We start from the raw sequence: 19,590 nt of genomic DNA on the forward strand, positions 1-19,590 counted from the left end.
GATCTTTCATTATCGACCACGAAAGGATCACACTCTTCTGAAGGACCACAATCCATAAAATTCAAGCCTACTGATCTCTCATTACTAGGCACAAGTATGTTACATTGAGTTTCTCTTTCCAAGTCCACTACACGAATGTTGTCATTGTCTATTGATAATGTTGATGGTTGAGTATTCATAGACAATGGGATATCACCCTCTTCTCAATTAAGCTCATATGATGCATCGTATTGTCTATCTACACCTATACGATCATCACTTATATTCATATTTTCGTCGTGGTATGATTTTAGTGTTACATATATCTAAATTGTAGAAAGATCCTCCTGGCAAACAATGAAGTCAACATCACCATCATTTCGTATGTAGTGTGGAGGGGCTTCAAAGTCAAGCTTATATTTAACTCTCATAACAACATCAGACTCTGAACAACTTACATTTGCAATCCTGTAAACGTGAGCTTTAAGTTCTTAATACTTCAAGGTAATAGGCATAACAATTCCTGTTAGCTCGCCTTCAACGTACAAATTTTGGTTCTCATCCCAATGACCTCCGTATCGAATTAGTACACATTTTCATGTCATCCTATAAAGCAAAAGAACATTCTTTATTAAGCAGATAGTAATACATATGGATCTCTCTCGTTGTCGCTCCTACGCCTCTCGCTCTCTTGTCTCTCGCTGTCGCACTTCTCGCTGTCGTTCAAACTCATTCTCTCGCTGTCGCTCAAGCCCACTCTCTCGCTGCCGCTCAATGTCGCTCTCTCCACCTTTCTCTTTGTCCCTCTTTCTCACACTCTTTTTATTATGTTATTTTACAATGTCTATACATACCTTTTTTGAGACCACGTTTATACAAACACCAATGAGACCAAGTTCAAGAAAAGTTTGTTCCGTTCTGAAACCCCATTCTAAAAACACCGTTTGGTTCAGAAAAACTCTGCTCTGGAAAACCTCATTCAATAAATCTCCATTCAACAAAATGACAGTTCAAATGAAGTTTAAATTTTAAAGAATATACCGTTTTTGTGTTAATGATTTTAAGTTTTAGACAGATTTCGTGAAAATTGTCAAATCAATCGTACAGTGACAAACAATCACATCACGATGGAAGATGAACAGACAGCGAGAGCAAAATTAGGGAAGCGAGAGCGAGAGGGTTAATTGAGGCAATTTTTGTAATTTATTCCCATGATGAGGGTCAATTGACATTATTTTTTAAAAATGGGTCATTCGACATTTTGGACCCTAAAATTGGGTCATCCGTACAATTTTCCCTTTATATTAATTGATTCTCCAATCTCGTTTTAATTTAGACTAAATTAAACGTTTTAATTGCATTTAAATCGAATTAATTATTTTTTGTTAACTATCAAGGTTCACCACTATAGCTCGATAGTTACACTATCCTCATTATAGATGTATTTTTGTCCATATAACCATAATCAGTAAGTCGATCCTTCACAGGTCGTTCGTATTTACCACAGGGTCAAAATTACAATTTTACCCCTATAAATGCATCTTGTCCTTTAAGCTCCCACTGACCCTCTAATGAACAACTGTTTCATAATACCACTTATGAATCCTGTCCTTCTCTATCACAAGACGGCGGCGCCCCATTTGTTCAAAACCAGGAATTAGCACTTAAGAGAACAAGCTACATGCTAACCCTAAGACGGGTAGAAGTGAATTCTATCTCACAAGACTATGTCCTGAACTATCTATCTGATCTCGTCCCCAAAATGGAAGGCTTATTGAGCCGTGTTGTTGGACTACTCTCACCCATGTAGATCAAAGGACAATTCCGAATAAGCAAGAGTTCATAGTTAGCTCAGGATTAAGATCGAGTTATCCTAGGTTACTTTAGTATGAAATAATCAGTTTTAACATTAAACGGTCGTTTATAAAGAAAAATGACTATTTCGAGGTCTAGTCTTTATGTAAACTCATTGCATAGGATGCTCCCACTCACATGTCTCTAGATGAATGATCTGTGGAACACATCATTTGTATTACCATATAAAAATGGGTTGCATCTAATAGTATTACTAGGATGAGATACCCAATTTCATCCATATACTTATAGACCATTTAGGCTATATACTATTAACTTGATCTTGTTTAGGTCGCTATATAAAGTTAAAGTATTCATACTATAACCATGGATATGTTTATTGGATTTTTATAATAGGATGCAATATCACCAACTTTATCGAATAAGATACTCAATAATATTTTATTTATAAATTGAATGTTTAATATGAAATTTACGAACTGCAAGTTCTAGAACATTTCCAATACATTAGACCATGTTTTTTTTTTTAAAGGCCATGGTTATTTGTCTGAATTAAAGCATAGTGTACACTATATTTCGTAGTAGTGATTGCTAACATGAACATAATTCAATTGATATAAGACGTACATTTTTCAACATGTCACGAGTTTAAATCCTCCACAACTAAATTTTATACTAAAAATATTGCAAAAATTATAAATTCTAGTATCTATAGTTTAGAGGATTTGAACTTAAGTTGATGGTTGAGTGTTGAGTTTTTTTCCCAGTTTTGAGGTGTTGTTTGGAGCACAAAGTTGCATTTTGAAGGTGGAGGCAAAGGCTGGCCCTAACCAAATATGAAACTTGCCCCATTATTGGCCCAATAGGTTATACAATTATCTTGAGGTGACTTCAAAACCCTATCAAATAACCTAAGCCAACTTCCTTTATAAAAGGATCATTATAGCTTCATATGAGGTAATTTGAATAATACTCTTGGACTCACTAGCTTCTAAACACTCATTCTCTGTCTTAAACATCGGAGTGTGTCATAAAGCACCACAATGGTGTGCATGTGATGTAGAGGAAAGTTGTTGAGACTTTCCACCGATCAAATAATATTTATTTTCACAATCTAGCACTTCAACTAACAAGTAGTCTTAGTGGCAACATCGGATCGAACCACAGGGAGCCTAAGATGTATAAGATTGTATATATATAACTCATTTTGATTTTAAAACTGAAAAATAAAATTAGTTTCATAAATTAATTTTGAATAAAACTTAATTAATTTAATATCAAATATTAAATTAATTTTACACATATCCATCTTTATACATTTAAATCATATATATAACTTCAATTCCTTCGAAAATGGTAAAATCTTTGGCACAACCAGGAGGTTTGCCTAGAAGCAGCCACCCTTGAAAAGAAGATTGCCTTTTTAAACAACCTTATGCTTAAGAGTCTAGTATTAGATATAGATCATAATTAAATATATAAATTCTTCTATTTCGTTTAATTCTCAAATTAAACACGTAATTATATCTCATATAATTACTAATTCCCTTAATTCTAATTTGAACGTTTCAAATTAACTTATCACGCTATTATAGAGCTAGTCCGTTACGAGCTAGTAAAGGGAACCTCGCGGACCTACAGATCATGGGCTCCAACGATTCGAAATTAATTGGCTAAACTCATTAGACCAGATTAATCCCCATTTGTTAACTAATGGGTCACTCTACTAAAGCCCATAGTTGCACTCCCCTCACTATAGATATATTATGTCCATATGATTTAACCATAATCAGCAAGTCGACCTTTCACAAGTTGTTCATAATAACGACCGAGTCAAATATCTATTTCATCCCTGAGATTACATCTTCTTCTCCAAGTTCCTACTAATCCTCTAATGAACAACTGGTTTATGATCCAATCATAAAACCAAATTCTCTTAGCCCAGTAAGAGGGTGGGGTCCCTTGTTCAAGATTTGGATTCAGTACTTGAGAGAACAACCTTTCTCCTATCCTTAAATCGGGTAGGCGTGAACTCCGTCTTGCACCCTATGTCCCCAGCTATCTATTAGGTCTTACGCCTGACATGTGAGTCTTATTGAGCTAGCGTTGTTGAGCCAACCCTCACCTATGCACATCTAAGTGTTCCCGAATACATACGAGTTCATAGTTAGCTCAGGATTAAGATCGAGCTACCTAGGTCATTTAGGTGAATAGTCAGCCTTATTCAGTAAACAACGTTATAAAGTAAGAGTGACTTATTTCTTGGTCCGATCTTATTCAAACTCACTGCGTAGGATGCCCCCACTCCTCATGTCATAACATGTATGAATTAGGATCACAACAACTTTACAACTCTTTGTAACAACTACAGAGTAGGCCGCATCGAATGGTGTTTCCAGAATAAGGTACCCAACCTTATTCATGTACCATAGATCATTTTGATTATTTACTCGAACCTGATCCACTCTTATGTCTCCACATAAAGTTCAAGTACTCATACAATAGTCATGGGCCTTAGTTTATTGGATTTAGACTTTCATACAATTTATGAAATTAATAATAAGTATATTGATTATACAAAATGTTTATCATGCAAGGTTCATAAGTTATCAAATTATCAAGCCTAATCGAATGTTTGGAAAAGCCAAACAAACTCCCTACGAAAAACCAATGTGGATGTCGATTCATTAACTATGTGTTGTCATGCAAGCCAATTCAGTTAGCTAATCGCATTGAGCACTTGAATTGGTTAGAACATTAAATTAAATTGGCCAAATCTAACCCAACGTATTTCTACTTCCTAGGTTTCATTATCTTTCGTTAATGGGTGTCCTAGAAAAGCTAGCAATCAAAACCTAGCAATAAAAAACCATAACATAATTGAAACTTATTACTACTAAAATTAAGCATGCTATTGATAGAATTACAGATACCTAAAACATACATAGCGTGGGGCAAACAAACATGCAAGTATTTATGATTTAGTTGTCAATTAAATCTACGAGCATGCTCATCCTAGAAAATAAATTAAGGAATAGAAAACAAACATAACAAATGACTCATGAACATTACAAAAATAATCTCATTAAACAATGAAAAGTGTCCAAAAATCCTCAAAAAGACGTTTGGACCTTTAGCCATTCATGAATACATGAATCATGATGTTAAAATAAAGATTACGGAGAAAAACATGAAGAAATCTCCTAGGTTCCGGCCAAGAATGGTCAGAATTGAGCCTAATGGTGTAAAAATCGGCTAATCTCTCTTCCCCTTAACCTAAAATTGAAGCAGATCATTTATAGATAGGGTGCAATGTCACAACGCTGAAGGGTAGTGTTGCGACGTTGGCTTTTTATGTCGCAGCATCTAGAGATCGTAGCGTCGCAGCGCTGCCCCTACTTTTTCAGCTACTACCTTTCAGTGTAGCAACTAGTGTAGAGTAGAGTCGCGACGCTTCGAGCGGTGTAATGCTTTTGCCAATGAGCATAGCTCTATGCTGATGGAGGGTTGGAACGTTGCACACATGGGCATTTTGATCATTTGGCTTTCTAATTCTCGGTTGATGCAATTAAGCTTTGTTTTGGTCTGTTTTAGCTTCATTTCGCTACTAATGCCCCATTCTACCTTTTATATTCTCAAAACTTACAAAATAGCAAAATAAACATATAAAATCCTAAGACAATTCCAAATTAAGCGGATTTTGATAGCACATTTTTTGTGCTATTAGTAGGTCACGTTCTTCTCCCCTTCAAATAAATTCAATGTTGGTGTCATGTCAAAGTGAGGTGGTTTTTTTTTTTTCTTTCCAAGATTTGGCATGAACGGTAAAAACTATTAAAATTGAATGACTTGAGTTGTTTTGCACCGACTTATAAAGTTGGTGAACCAAACATCCTGTCAGGATAAAAGTGGTCAAATACGTCGGTTGACAAATTTCATAGGAAAAAGGTGTAAGATTTTCCAAATATGATTAATAGTGTACTTTCTTGACAAATCTGATTAAACAACATATGCTTTTTAATTCAAAAAAGTAATCCGTACTCGATAGGTAAATTTGACTATTTCTAATGCATTTGCTTGTACAACTAAACAAAGAGATTTGTCAATGTATAATTTAAGTTTTTCTGAAACATTATATTAAAGAATTTATGTAGGTTGATGCACAACCTGTTGATAGAAAGATATCTCACTCGACTGCACGTGCTTTTAACACTAAATTTGTAATTTGAAAAATAAGTGAAACACCCAAAACAATAAAACTTACACACTGTCTGTTAAGTTAGTTACAGGTTTTTAGGAGGTAGCGAAAGAGCTGTCCAATGCCTATTTGGACGTTGGGCCTTTTTTCTTCTTCTTCTTATTATTATTACTATAATTTTTTTGTGGCCATTTTAAGGATGTTGCATTAGAAAGATAGAATGATTTCACATTCTTTATATTATACAAGAGTTGTTCATTATTACCAATTAATTTCCGCATTGAGCTCTATGTTTTATCTAATATGGTATCAAAGTTCATAAAATCTAAACATGTATTTGGTTAAAAAAAGATCAACCTAAGAATAGTAAAATCAATAGAGACACCATCTAAAAATGATATGTTGTGGATCCTATATTAGTAATTGGAGAGATCTATATTCTCTAAGGCTATTAGTTATGAGATGAAACCATATTTAAATTTTATCTATAAATGAGACCCTAGTTTGCACATATGACCTTTGGGTTCAAGTTGCTTTGGTCTTTGACGAGTTAATTACTTAGGCCCCGTTTAAAAACTATCGATTTTTTTTCCTTAATTGTATGTTTTTAAAATTGTGATGCCTCATAATTTCTTGCATTGAATTTTCATCATTCTTAAAGAAAAATTTGAATTCTTAGACCGATTCTAAAAGAGAAACAGTTTTTTTTTTTTTTTTTTTTTTAAAAAAAATAAAGTACACCTCATTCGGTACAATTTTGCTTTGTCTTGTTGTGGGGTGAACGTTGATTCATATCACACTCATTTTAAATGCATTTTCATTAGTAACATTGGTGTATTAGTAGTATATAACACTCATAATGTGTATTTCCAGTATAATATTGATGTTTTATGGTATACTATATAATATATAATTAGTTATAAAAATGCATTATTTTATGCAATATATGGGGTGGGTGGTCGGTGGATTTCTTCGCTAAATCCGGACCAAATAATTTAAATTTTTTCCATTAAATATGTAGTAGTTGTAGCAAGGGGTCGAACACAGGGAACTTTTGAATTTCTTTATGAAGCAGGTTACAGCCAGAAGTAATCGAGGGGGAGGGTGGTTGCAAGAGGAAGTAAATTGTTTATTAAAAAATATATCTTTCATTTTAACCAAACCTTCTCTCTCCTTTCACCCTCTCTTACCAAACCCTCTCTTCTCCTTAGCCGTTCGAATCCCCAAAGTTTTCGTTGTTTCGATCGTTGTCGTCATCGGCATTGTTAGGGTCTCTGTCGTCGTCGGTGGTTGGTCTCTGTCATCCGATCGTTGTTGTAGGCGTTGTTCGATCGTTTCCATGGGCGTTGTTGTGGGTCTCTATCGTCTTCAGAAACGTTGTCCAATCGTTGTCGTGGTCTCTATCACCGACATTGGTTGGATCTGTAGATTTGGGTCACCAGCATTGGTGGATCGTCATCGGCGTAGTGGAGTTTGCCATTCATTACAGAAGAAGTACGACATTGGTTGAATCTGTAGATTTGGTTGGATCTGTAGATTTGGATTGTTAAGAAGTAAAACATATCGTCACTGGCGTTCGACATTGGTTGGATCTGTAGATTTGGAGTACGTCGGCGTTCGATCTACTCGTGGGTCTTCCAATCCGGTTTTTCTTCTGTTGTAACTTGGCTTTTCGTTAGGTTGCTATCATTCATTTTAATAATTTCATTGCTAAGATCTGGTCCCTCATTGACCCAGGTAATAGATATGTTTGTTGAATTGTTATTGGAATCATTGGCTAGTTTTGGTGTCTTAATTGTTCTTGCTGAAATGATGTAGATGAACGACTGAAGATTTCTGATAGTGATAAAGATGCAGTCCGGAAGAACATTCTTCCATTCTTGTCACAGGTTCCATCTTTGTTGAGGTAAGTGTCTGTTGTCTATTTATGTATGATGTAAAATAGCGGCTGAAAACTGCCTTTTTGAATATTTTGGGTATAATAGGAGTTTGGGAAACTCATTGTTCTATGAACAATCTTTTTAAATTTGGTAACTTCCAAAAATAATTGAATATGACATATGTGGATCTGAATTCTTTCTATTGCTTCAACATCGGGCATATGCAGGGTACAACTTGGGGAGTGCTTAAAGTCTATCATTCATGCTGATTATCCGGAGCAATGGTCGTGTCTTCTTGATTGAGTGAAAGAAAATGTACAAGCTTCAAACGTTTATGGGGCTTTATTTGTGTTGCGAATTCTCGCTAGAAAATATGAGTGAGTATATTATGTTTTTTAGTTGTGGGCTTTTCCGATCTGATCGTCTACTTGTCTGATCTACTCATGGGTCTTCCGATCTGGTTTTTTTTCTGTGTAGTTTGAATTTTCTTTAGTTATGAAGCAGTAGCAATGTGAATAAGTTGAAATTTAAATAGTCAATAGGTTCATTATAGATAGAGAAATCTATCTTTCCATGTTCCTATGCTTTGTTGCTATCTTTAAAGTCATTCTTCTTTCTTTCAGGATAATTTCTCTTAAAGTGGCCTTCTTTATGACAGTGATAGCACTTAGTCAATGGTTTTTGCCTATGAAATCTCTACCCTTTTATAAACTTTTCTTTTTGAAATGAATGTTCTTCTCCTTTGAAAATAAGGTCTCACCATTTCCAGAACTTTAAGATTCTGCCTTGAATTCCATCTACTTACATCTGATGGTTACACTTACTGCATCAGTAGAGATATTATCTCTTTCATACTTAAGTGCCATTTTTACATCTTTATAAGTATTTGGTAATTAATTAAGAAGAATGGTTGCTTCACTTTCTTTTCCTAGTTTCTTCTCTATTTGATTTATTTCTGATGTTAGTCTTCTACAGTCATCTACGTTCTCATCCATTGTTTTGCAGTATTCATCTTGAATGAGAACAACCTTTCCCTCAAGAAAATTTTATTTAACACATTCTTTTTCTCATATGAAGCTTCTAATTTATTCAAAACTTCATATGTTGTGCACTCATCAATTACTTGCCTTAGTATGTTGTCAGTTACATTCAATAACAGAGTTCTTCTGTAGGTTACTTCTTCAATATTCTGTTTCTCTATTTGAGTTAGGGTTGTAGGCAATGTCTTAGGATCTTCTAATCCTTTTAAGGTTTTTTGATATGTCAATATCATTTTAATCTTCTTTGACCATAGATTAAAATCATTATTTTCAGTGAACTTTTCAATTGTGTACTTCTCTACTACCATTGATAAGTTCTTTTCCAAGTTTTGATACCAAATTGTAAAGAGGAAACAACTACACATGTCTCACCGTAAAAGGTAATACAACAATTGAATATGATTGTCTTTCTTCTTTACTCTTCTGATCAACATGCAAATTCTGTCTAAAATTCTCTGATCTTTCTATTCAGTCACATCAATAACCCTAATTACAAAGCTCAAATCTTTTCCATTGATTTAAATAGTCAATAGGTTCATTACAGAAGAAGTACTCAATAGGTTCCTTTGAATTACTAAGCAAAACAGCTTCGATACAAGCATTTTCCCTTATAACAGTTGGTCCGTTCATTGACTATTGTCTTACTAGCAAATCTCTACTGAAATACAACTACACTCTTGGTGCATTCGTAAGTCGTTATTCCGATATCTCTCTTTTTCGAACCTTGTATTCGTTTCGCTTTTACTTCCAAAGTTCAATCTATCCTTAATGAATGTTGCAGTGTTTCATATTACTGTCATGCTCCCTAGCTGTGTTCTACAACATCAATCATTATCTGTGCATCGGGCACTTCTCGGTCGTATCATTCCAAGTTTTAGGCCATATGAAGACGCTATGCGTGCTGATGTTGGGGTGGCTGCTCTTTGATTTAGAGATGACATTGAAGAACATATAGGGATGGTTCTTATTGGAATGGTGGTGTATAGCTGGGCAGTTGAAATTGAGAAAAAAGCATCATTTTAATATTCGATTTAAATTATTTGATCATTCGATAAGCATCACTATAAGAATTTTACCTTGAATGTACCATTTATGCACATTCCCAATAAACATGGTTAGTTGAATATGAATTCTAATAACATTTTCACTTTCAATCCTTTGTCTTAAATCTTTTTAGTTTATGTGTTTTTTAGGTGTTTGGAATGGGTAGGGAGGAGATGTATTTCTTGCAACAACAAGGGATTCAGGTGAAAATTGTTCCTGGTAAGTGCATTTTTGAATACTTGCAGTTTTAAGCACAGTTTCTAAGTGTTTTCAAGTGACTCTAATGATATGAAAATTCCTATTTGAGAAGTTATAGTGTGCTTATTTCACTTTGGACCATATTCGATTAGAATGTAACAATCGTTTATGACTCATGGGTACTATTTATTTGTAGTTTAAATTTCATTCAAGGTGCTTGAGTTTGTGGGTTGCCCTATGGTAGTTTGTGGGTTATCCATATTATGATATTGATGTGAAGGAGGCTTTGAATCGACTCCCTAGGGAGGTTGTTGATGTGAGCAATCAGCATTTGAAGCGGGCCATGGACCTTTCCTTGAAGCATTAGTACCTTCCTGATGATCTTCAAGTTTTTTCGTACTATAGATGTTTATCTCTTCCTTAGATCTCTTCCTTAGATCGCCCAATGACTAATACCTTAGTTCGGTAGTTTTATGCTTTAACTTCAGAGAGCTTCAATTTCAACTCTCTGCTGGTTTTTTTTCCCCAGTGTTGTTGCTTATTCCGGCAAGCTGAATGCTATTGCCTATGCATCTGAGATATGTGCGAGAATTCCGAGGTTAGCATTCATTTATTTTTTGATCGTCTTTTGGATTAGTCATGTGGGTTTGTGGTTTCATTTCAAAGGAAGTTAGGATGAAATAAATTGTATACCATCTTGAGCTATTTTCATTTCTAGAAACTTTTTGCTCTATATATTCCAAGAATTGAAGGAATTTAGTTGTACAATTAAAGTTCATCTTACGGCTACGCTTATTTATGTTAGAATGCCCTGCGAATCCATGTCAAATGATTTTTCCCCTTCTTTAGGCACGATGTCTAATATATGCTCCAATTAGAGAGCTTCTAATGTTGTTACCCTCCGATGAAAGCTTCTTTCTAATTTTTTCTTTGTAACATTTGTCTTCTAAATGATCATCATGGTTTTTATCTTTTTCTAGTTTCAATGCAAACCCACCATTTTGGATCCCCATTCACATTGTGATTCTAGAGCGACCGACGGAGTGTGTCGTGTTTAACGTCATTGCAGGTATGTTGTGTTATATACCTCAGCGTTCTATTGCTCTTTAACTTTATGGTGATATTTTACTTGTGGATTCTTTGCAACCACCAAGCATGGAGATTTTAGTATGTCAATTTGTAAAGCTGAGGAACCTATAAGCCTAGAATTTTGGGTGTAACACCCTGTTGAGTCGTTTTGGTTTTATTAGTATTCTTTTGCTTTGTTATCTTGCAGCTGTTAGTTTTATTTTTGTTTCAGATCTTGGATTCTTTAATTTATTTTTGCTACTTATTTGGGTAGGTAGGCAGTTAGCTTGGGCCTTTCTCTGTACATAAGACCTTTATTTGGTAAAGAGGTTACTGTTTTTGATAAAATTCTCTTGGCTTTGGCTGTTTACATTGAATTTTAAGCTATCATGGGTTGGACTAGTGTTCAAGACCATGTAAATGATAAATAGCTTAGTGGGAATGATTCAAGCCAGTGGCAACTTATGCGGGATTTAATATTCTATGAGTTACTTTGGCAACTAAATTTAGTAGGCCTATATAGTTCCTCTGTGAGAATAGTTAAGGTGCGCAAGCTGACTTAAAGACTTGCATATATAAAAAGTCCTAAAGTTTTACCGTTCGATATGATGATCGTCTGTAATCTTTTTATTTTATATTCTTGATAATCATTCTCTACATTTTCTTGCCCTTGTAATAATTTGTCATATCAGAATTGGTGACTATTTACGTAGTCTAACGAGTAAAGAACTTGGGAGAAAGTTGAGTTTATTTTGAATAGACGAGGTATTAATAGAGCACCATTGTTTCAAAAGGGGAAAAAAATTGAGGACATAATTTTTTCATGATTTATCCTCAGATGCATTTTATTTTCCTCGTTTGGAATCTTAAAACATTCTTGAAATTTTCAGTAAAATGTATTTCACCATCTGTAGATTTTCCACGTGATTCTGTCCAATTTATTGAATGGTCCCCAACCTCCTGTCCATGTTCTCTACTAATAGCTAATTTCCATGGGAGGACAAGTTTTTGGACTCAACCTTCTCATGTAAGCTCAAATCATATATTCCCTTGACAAATGTAATGGTTATGTTTCTTTCTCTTCAAGAATCAAGGTCTCATAATAATTGGTGTTTTAATCAAGGGTTCATGTCACGAGCTTTGCCTATTAGTGGTCTTGCACGTGTTCTTGACTATATATGAGCATACATCTTTTCTTGTTTTAATGTGCTTTACCGTTCTATTTTCATTCAGGGTTCAGCTTTTGGGTAATATATGTATGAATCCTGGATGAATTCTTGATTTTGATATTATTTACCATTTGTTAGCCTAGATGTTTTCTGTTAGCCTATTATTTACCATTTATATGTTGATGGTCTGTTATAAATAGTTATTGATTTTGATATTATTTACCATCGGTTAACCTAGATGTTTTCTTTTAAAGCAAATAAATGACTTGTGTAGGCCTTTGTTTGTGGTTGAATTCTTTATTTGTTCTGATTGTAACATTATACGAGTGATTTTCATGCACTACCACCAAATCTTCGTTGTTAATCCTAATTCTTATACTATTTTCAAAAACATTATACGAGTGAAATTGCTTTATCACATGCAAATAAAGTAAAATGTGTGGTGGTAAATTTCTTTTTTTTTTTTTGTTTGATTAATCTGGATTCTTCGACTTTTAATTACTAGCGAGTATGGAAGGAAGGCTGGATAAAAATAAGATAAAGCAAGGTTGATGATTTGATGACCAGTGCAAATTAACCTGCTCAATTGTTCTACTCGTTGTGTCAAATTGTTTAATATTAATGTCTCAGCTTAGGTAAATAAAATTTGTGTTAATTTAAACTGTGTAGTAGCAGGAAGTAGGGTCGCATGATGTTGCATATGCGTGCTACAACTCCTTTGATTTCTTGGAATACTACTTAGTGAATAGTTGTGGGGATTGTGTATGGCACATCCTACCATTGCTTTCTACTTGATTTCGACCTATCTTATTCTGCCAAATTTCATCCAATGTCTTGCTAGACTGTTGGTACATAGCTTCTTTAGCATTTTCCCTTTGAACTTTAGGGTAAATGACTTCGTTTAGTAATTAAACAATCTCATTTAGTATTGATCTTTGTTGATATTTATCTTTATTAAACCGGAGAAAGCTGAATGAATGAAGCTAAAGGTAATTTTTTTCCCGCTTTGGGTATGTTTTGTAGGTAAAGAAGGAGATAGCAGAACGTGAGGCATTGGGATAAATTCAGAAAATGCTTCTAGTTATATTGAAGAAGGAGCTAGCCATGCCATTGTTACTTCAATAAGTTCTTTCCTTTTATTTATTTACGATGATATTGCTTAATGTATTGCCTGAAATTGAGGTAGTGTAACATGATTCTGAAATTCTAGAACACTGAACCTTGTTGAGCTATTGTAGTACTTGAATATAGAAGATAATAAAGATTTCATTTGGTCTTAAGTAAACTATTTTCGAACTACTGGCTTTAAATGTTGTATGTTTCTTGGTTCTGTCGCAGTATGTGTTTAACAATGGACAAATGGATCTTACAAGGCTTAAAGATCTTGTTCGCATTGTTGGGAGACAGAGGCTTGTGTTGTATATCAGTTGTAGAAAAAAGGTACTTTTTTTTGTGTTATTGTTGCTGAGTTTAGAAGCTGTCATGATTGATTAAAATCCTAAGTTATGGTTAACCCTTTAGATGTAAAAAGTCACCCAAAGTCATATGCATTGAAACGAACAAAACATCTTGCAGCTTGGGGCTTTATTAACATTTGTCTATGCTCATGCATTGATTTACATTTAGTTTCGATTTAGGAAGGTAAAATGCAATTGTGACAGATAGATGGTAGAAGTTCAGTGATGTATTTCTGTGTTGTATTTGCTTTTAGTTACATACAATTTGAATCTAATTCGTCTTTGGAATCTTGTTTAGATAATCTAAGATTGACCCTTGATAGCATCTTTTAGTTGGAGATGTTTTTTGTGGTTTCATTTGATTGAAGTCTCGTATCCATTGGTGTGCTTTTTAGATGCTTGCAGTTTTGGTGTTGCTTTAGGAGGCTTTTTACTTTTTAGTTATATGGATAATGTAAAACTTTTTAGTTGAATATGCTAGCCTCGTACGTAAATTATTTATTTTTTATATAGTACTAGCTTTAATTTAATAAATGGACGTAAACTTATGTTGAATTTATGTTTTTTTTTTCCTTTTTGTAATTCAATACAAAAGATGCATATACGCAAGGAGAGATCGACGTAATTCGGACCCAATGGGTAAGTTTTGTTGGCCGATTTGTGTAAGGATGTAATTCGTGTTTTTTGTCTCAATAGAATGTAAATGCTAGCTTAGAATGAATGTAAATGTAATGGATTGGAAGGCAAATATTGATGGGTTCACCATGCAAATATTCTAGTTCTGGTATTATTTTGCAAATTTTGGTGGATAAAAAATCGTAGGTGGAAGACAAATATTGATGAGTATATGTAATGGATTGAAAATATTGATTCTTGTTTGTGGATAAATTCATAGGTCGAAGACAAATATTGATGGGCTCGCCATGCAAAATTTTCTATTCTTTTTAACATAAAACACGGACATTTCTTGACCTAACACGAGATATATAATATCGTTTTTAACTTATTTGACCAAAAAAATGGATTCGGCAACGAAATTTAAAAAAAGGGACAGATTCGGGCTTCAATGTCGGTTAAGAATTACGAAAAATAGGTTTTAATGTCAGTTGCAACCGACATTAAAGACCTTCAATGTCGGTTGCAACCGACATTAAAGACCTTCAATGTCAGTTGCAACCGACATTGAAGGATGTGTTATTGGTGTTATTGAAGCCCTTTATTATTGGTTTAAAACCGACACTAAAGGCAACCGCCATTAAAGGGCTTTAATAATACTATCTTTAATGTCGGTTGGCAACCGACATTAAATCCCTAATTTCTTCTAGTGTTTATTAGATTATTATCTTTCAATAAAAACATTTTCTTAGGCAAACATAATTGATTACTAATTGCTTGAAACCAAATCAGGAAATTTAGCATTAAGAATAGTCATGACCAACTTTCATTACCGACCTAACTATTTTCATGATAGATTAGATAATGATCCAATATTATATATCCAATTGAACATGCAATCTTTCTAATTTCGACATGCAATGAAGATCAATCAATGTAATAGGTACAAAAATAATGGACAACAAAAAATGACACAGCATCCATAGAAAATATATGTATTAACTTAAAGCCGTAAAAAGTTCATCGACACTCTAGAACAAAAATATTTAAAAGCAACAACCATGAGAAAATTAAAAAGAAGAGAAAACACTACTATCATAATGAATCTTGTCGATGGAATGCATCAAAAACATCTTGATTTGCACCTTGGAATATCGAACGACCTCCAAACGAGTCTCTAAATCTCTCCACTATATTTTCTAGCTACAACCCTCTCTAAGGCTGAAATCAATGGGATGGAATACATCAGAAACACGTTGATTTGCACCTCGGGATGGGCCAAATGGAGGAAATCAAGTGCCAAACCTCAGTCTCCGTGTTGAGTAAAGGATGCCTGGGGTTAAAGTTCCAGTCCGAACTGTTCATAGACTAAGCGTCCTTCACTGTGAGATTTCCATTATCAGTGAATGCGCAAAGACGAGGGGCCTGTATCCTGAGAATACCATTGACATTCAAATTATGGTTCCAAAATAGAGTGGTAAAATAGAGTGGTACGTAGTTCCGTTTGTAATATTCCAGCTAATATGACTGAGCATCTATGCCTGTTATTTTGAAATATGAAACTAAGGAGCCTTAATACTAACATAATCGGGCAAACACATCAACACCGATGTCAGGCTATCTTATTTTTTAGGACTTTCACATAATTACGTATCAAAAAAAAAAAAAAAAAAACATAAATGAAATAGAAGTGCTAAGGTATTTGTTATTGGAGTATGATTGACTTATTTATTAAAGGCAAAACTTGAACAATACGTTTACGTAACATGTTCCGTGTTGTGCTGATTCTTTCTTGAGATTGGTTGCTTAGATGTTGATATGTGTAATGCATATTTGCTTGTGTGTTTTCTTGTCCTCTCCGACATGTCATACAACATAGTATGACATTGTCTGTGACATTATTATGTGACAAATAAAAAAATCTGCATAATATTTTTTCTTCATCCGTCAACAAGATTTTCTAGATTTTATGGTATGCTATTTTTCCTTTTAAATTTGATTTATTCTTTCCTTGAATATATTCCCAACCCTACCCAAATACATGTGATGATTTTGTTCAATTTTAGGAATGGTCATTTTGAAAAATATTCAAGTCATTGTCTTGTGTTTGTGCCAAAAAACACAAATGTGTCAGTCTATGAAATTATAAAGCTTTTGCCATTGTTGATCTTGAGTGTCTTTAGATCTCATTGATTCGTTCATCACAAGTTCTATTTTTGTAGTTGTCGAATATTGATTCAGAATCTTTTGTTGATCTTGATGTTGTGTCATTATTCGTTGTTGAAACGTGCTTCGTGAGACAATTGGTTGGTCTTAAGGGGAGCCTAAGACATCATCTCTTGGGAAGAGATTCTCTAACTTAAGGGGAGTCTAAGTTGATGACATGAAGAGATATTCACAAGAAGGCGGAAAGATACTAGTAGAGAAGGAGTCTCACACTGAGGGGGAGCCTAAGTGATCATTCACTAATATTCTTATACTTACAGAGAATCTAAGTACATTAAAGTTGAGGGGATCTCACACTTAGAACTTAAGTTTCATTGTGAAGGAGTCTCACACTTAGGGTTCTCTAAGTTAGGTTATTCGAATGTCACTCTAATTGTTGTTTATTTACAGATAAGTATATTGTTATAATTGCTTGACTTTGTATAGGTGAATATATCTTTCCACCGGCACACTGAGCCAAGACGTAGGTGGTATTGCATCAAACTAGGTTAGTAAACTCTATTTTATGTTCTGATTTTAGTTTTCTGCATTTATTTATGATGTTTTTAGAAATGTTGCAACATCTATGTGACAAATTTGGTCATATGTTAGACAACTTTGAAATAGAAGCTTGAAATATATCACTGAATTAAAGGAAATAAGTTGACATTTACAAAAGGAATGAAAGTAATGACAATGATCAAGACCTATTCAGTGATACCATATTGTTGAACAATGGAAAACAAGGGAAATGGAGTCAACTCAATTTATCCTCTCTAAAGGTATATTGAGGTACTGTGTACGACCTAGACTCTTGACTAAGTGGTGGTTAATAAATCTAGAGATGGATAATTTCATAACTTAAATTCTCAACATGTCTCTCATTTTGTGTATTAAAATCAAACATATTAAATTCTCAACGTGAGACGTGGTGGGGACTTTTTCCTAGCCTCCTCATTTAAATCATATTGTCCCTATGAAATTCTCCATTTACCTGTAGTAGATATATCAATGAGTTCTATCTAACTGTCGTGCGTACGAATAACTTACATACGTTAATATTTATAGGGTTACTATTTTATATATATCAAAGAAAATATGTTGTACATTCTCAATTGCTTGATTATCAAGAAGGTTGATGAGTATCTAAGTGAAACATCCATATCAATTACACAGATAGATTATATAGTGTGTTAGGGGGTGTTTGATAAATGGGTATAAGTTTTTAGGTTGGGTAGATATTTATTATCCATGTTTGTTAAGCCCATAAAGAAAAACTGTAGGTTATTAAAACTACATTTTTTATCCACTCAAAACTAACCCTAAAGACCAGTGATATTTTTATTTTCTTCACTCTTCCCTCATCTTCACCATTTAGATCTTCCCATATCTCTTTTTTTGTTTTTTCAATCGTCAAACCTTTGGAACGTCACTTTACAAAAATTTGATATGATGATTTGGTTGATTGTTTTTGTTGGATTTCTTACAAGGACCGACTTTATCTTATATTATATTCTATCTGAGGTCCTCACTGTGTTATATTATAAGTATAAAAAAGAACATATGTTTCATGAATTTTTTTTTGAAACAGCCACATGTTCACTCGTTTCATATTATTTTTGTGATCTTAGGAAAAATGTTACTGTACTACATCACATTCTCACCATCATAATCAAATGAAAGGTAATTATCCTATGTACAATTTCAATTCCGAATATACTATCCATATTATATAAAAATAAATTATATGATATGTGAAATAATAATGTTAAGTTAGCAAGATTTAATATATATACATACAATATACCAATTAGTAATTGGGATAATTACTTTCAATATATATATACAATATACAATATACCAATTAATTGAACAACAATATGAAATGTATTTTGTTAGTATGTTTTAAAGATTGACGAGAATTAGAATTATTATAGTTTTTGAAAAGAATATATGAAAAATAATCTATTATGTTCTACAAATTGAGAAAAAAATTGAGATTGTCCAGTTTATGTCATAAATGATTTGACAAAATACATGTATATTTGAAAATTAATCAACATTAGCAAAGCATAAAACTAAAAAATAAAAGAATGAAATAAAAAACGAACAGAAAAAAATAGACCTAATCTAATTCACAAAAAACTACATCAGATCCCCCAATTCAACTCAATTCAACTCTGCACAACAAAGACGGACAATAATTACCAACTCAACAACTCTGAAAACAAACACAATTTAATTCCGCAAATAATTTAACTCTCCAGATAATAATTACCAACTCAACTCAATTCAACTCTCTAAATTTATCACACACCAAACACCCTTAGTGATAAATCTATAGTATTGATATACTCAATATAAAGTAAATCAAAACGAGGTAAATAATGTTGTATGAAAAATATATATACCAATGGTACATCAACTGCAAAGTGGTTCAATAATATATCAATGATATTTAAAACTAAAAGTATGAACACTTATCTAATATGTAATTTCATATATAACATTAGTGTATCGATAACATATTGGTATTTAAAAAGATGTCAAGTATATCAATCTAATCTATTACTGTTACTGTTATATTATTTTGATTACGGATCTTATTTGATATGTTATCATTTGTATATCTATTTCTTTTTCCGCTTAGTGTATTTCGATATATTTCATGTTTTCTTTCTTAAATCCTTCCTTAGTTTATAAAAATAAAATTAACAAACTAAAATGAATTAGAATATATTTTAAATAAAGTATATCACTTAAGAATGAAAAATATCAGTGATATATATTGTTGATAAACCAAAATATGAATATTAAAATATATGAATGATATACTTGATATATGCCTAAAATCCTACATCTAGACTTACATGTTCTTTTGTGTTATTTTTATGCTTTCGTTTCTTTTTCAAGATTTGCCAA

The 19,590-nt window shown here is 33.2% G+C and overlaps 1 long non-coding RNA gene across 1 annotated transcript; it reads left to right on the plus strand.

Annotated features, from left to right (window-relative positions):
- The first annotated feature begins 10,417 nt into the window (after positions 1-10,417).
- Positions 10,418-14,584, plus strand: LOC150034519 (uncharacterized). Its single transcript, XR_016531616.1, has 4 exons — positions 10,418-10,752; positions 11,135-11,223; positions 13,415-13,831; positions 14,444-14,584. It is a non-coding gene; the product is annotated as an uncharacterized LOC150034519 (long non-coding RNA).
- The last annotated feature ends 5,006 nt before the right edge of the window (positions 14,585-19,590 follow it).

This window comes from Benincasa hispida, chromosome 8 (assembly GCF_027475165.1).
Source record: "Benincasa hispida cultivar pf3 chromosome 8, pf3_genome.v1.1, whole genome shotgun sequence".
NCBI lineage: Eukaryota > Viridiplantae > Streptophyta > Magnoliopsida > Cucurbitales > Cucurbitaceae > Benincasa > Benincasa hispida.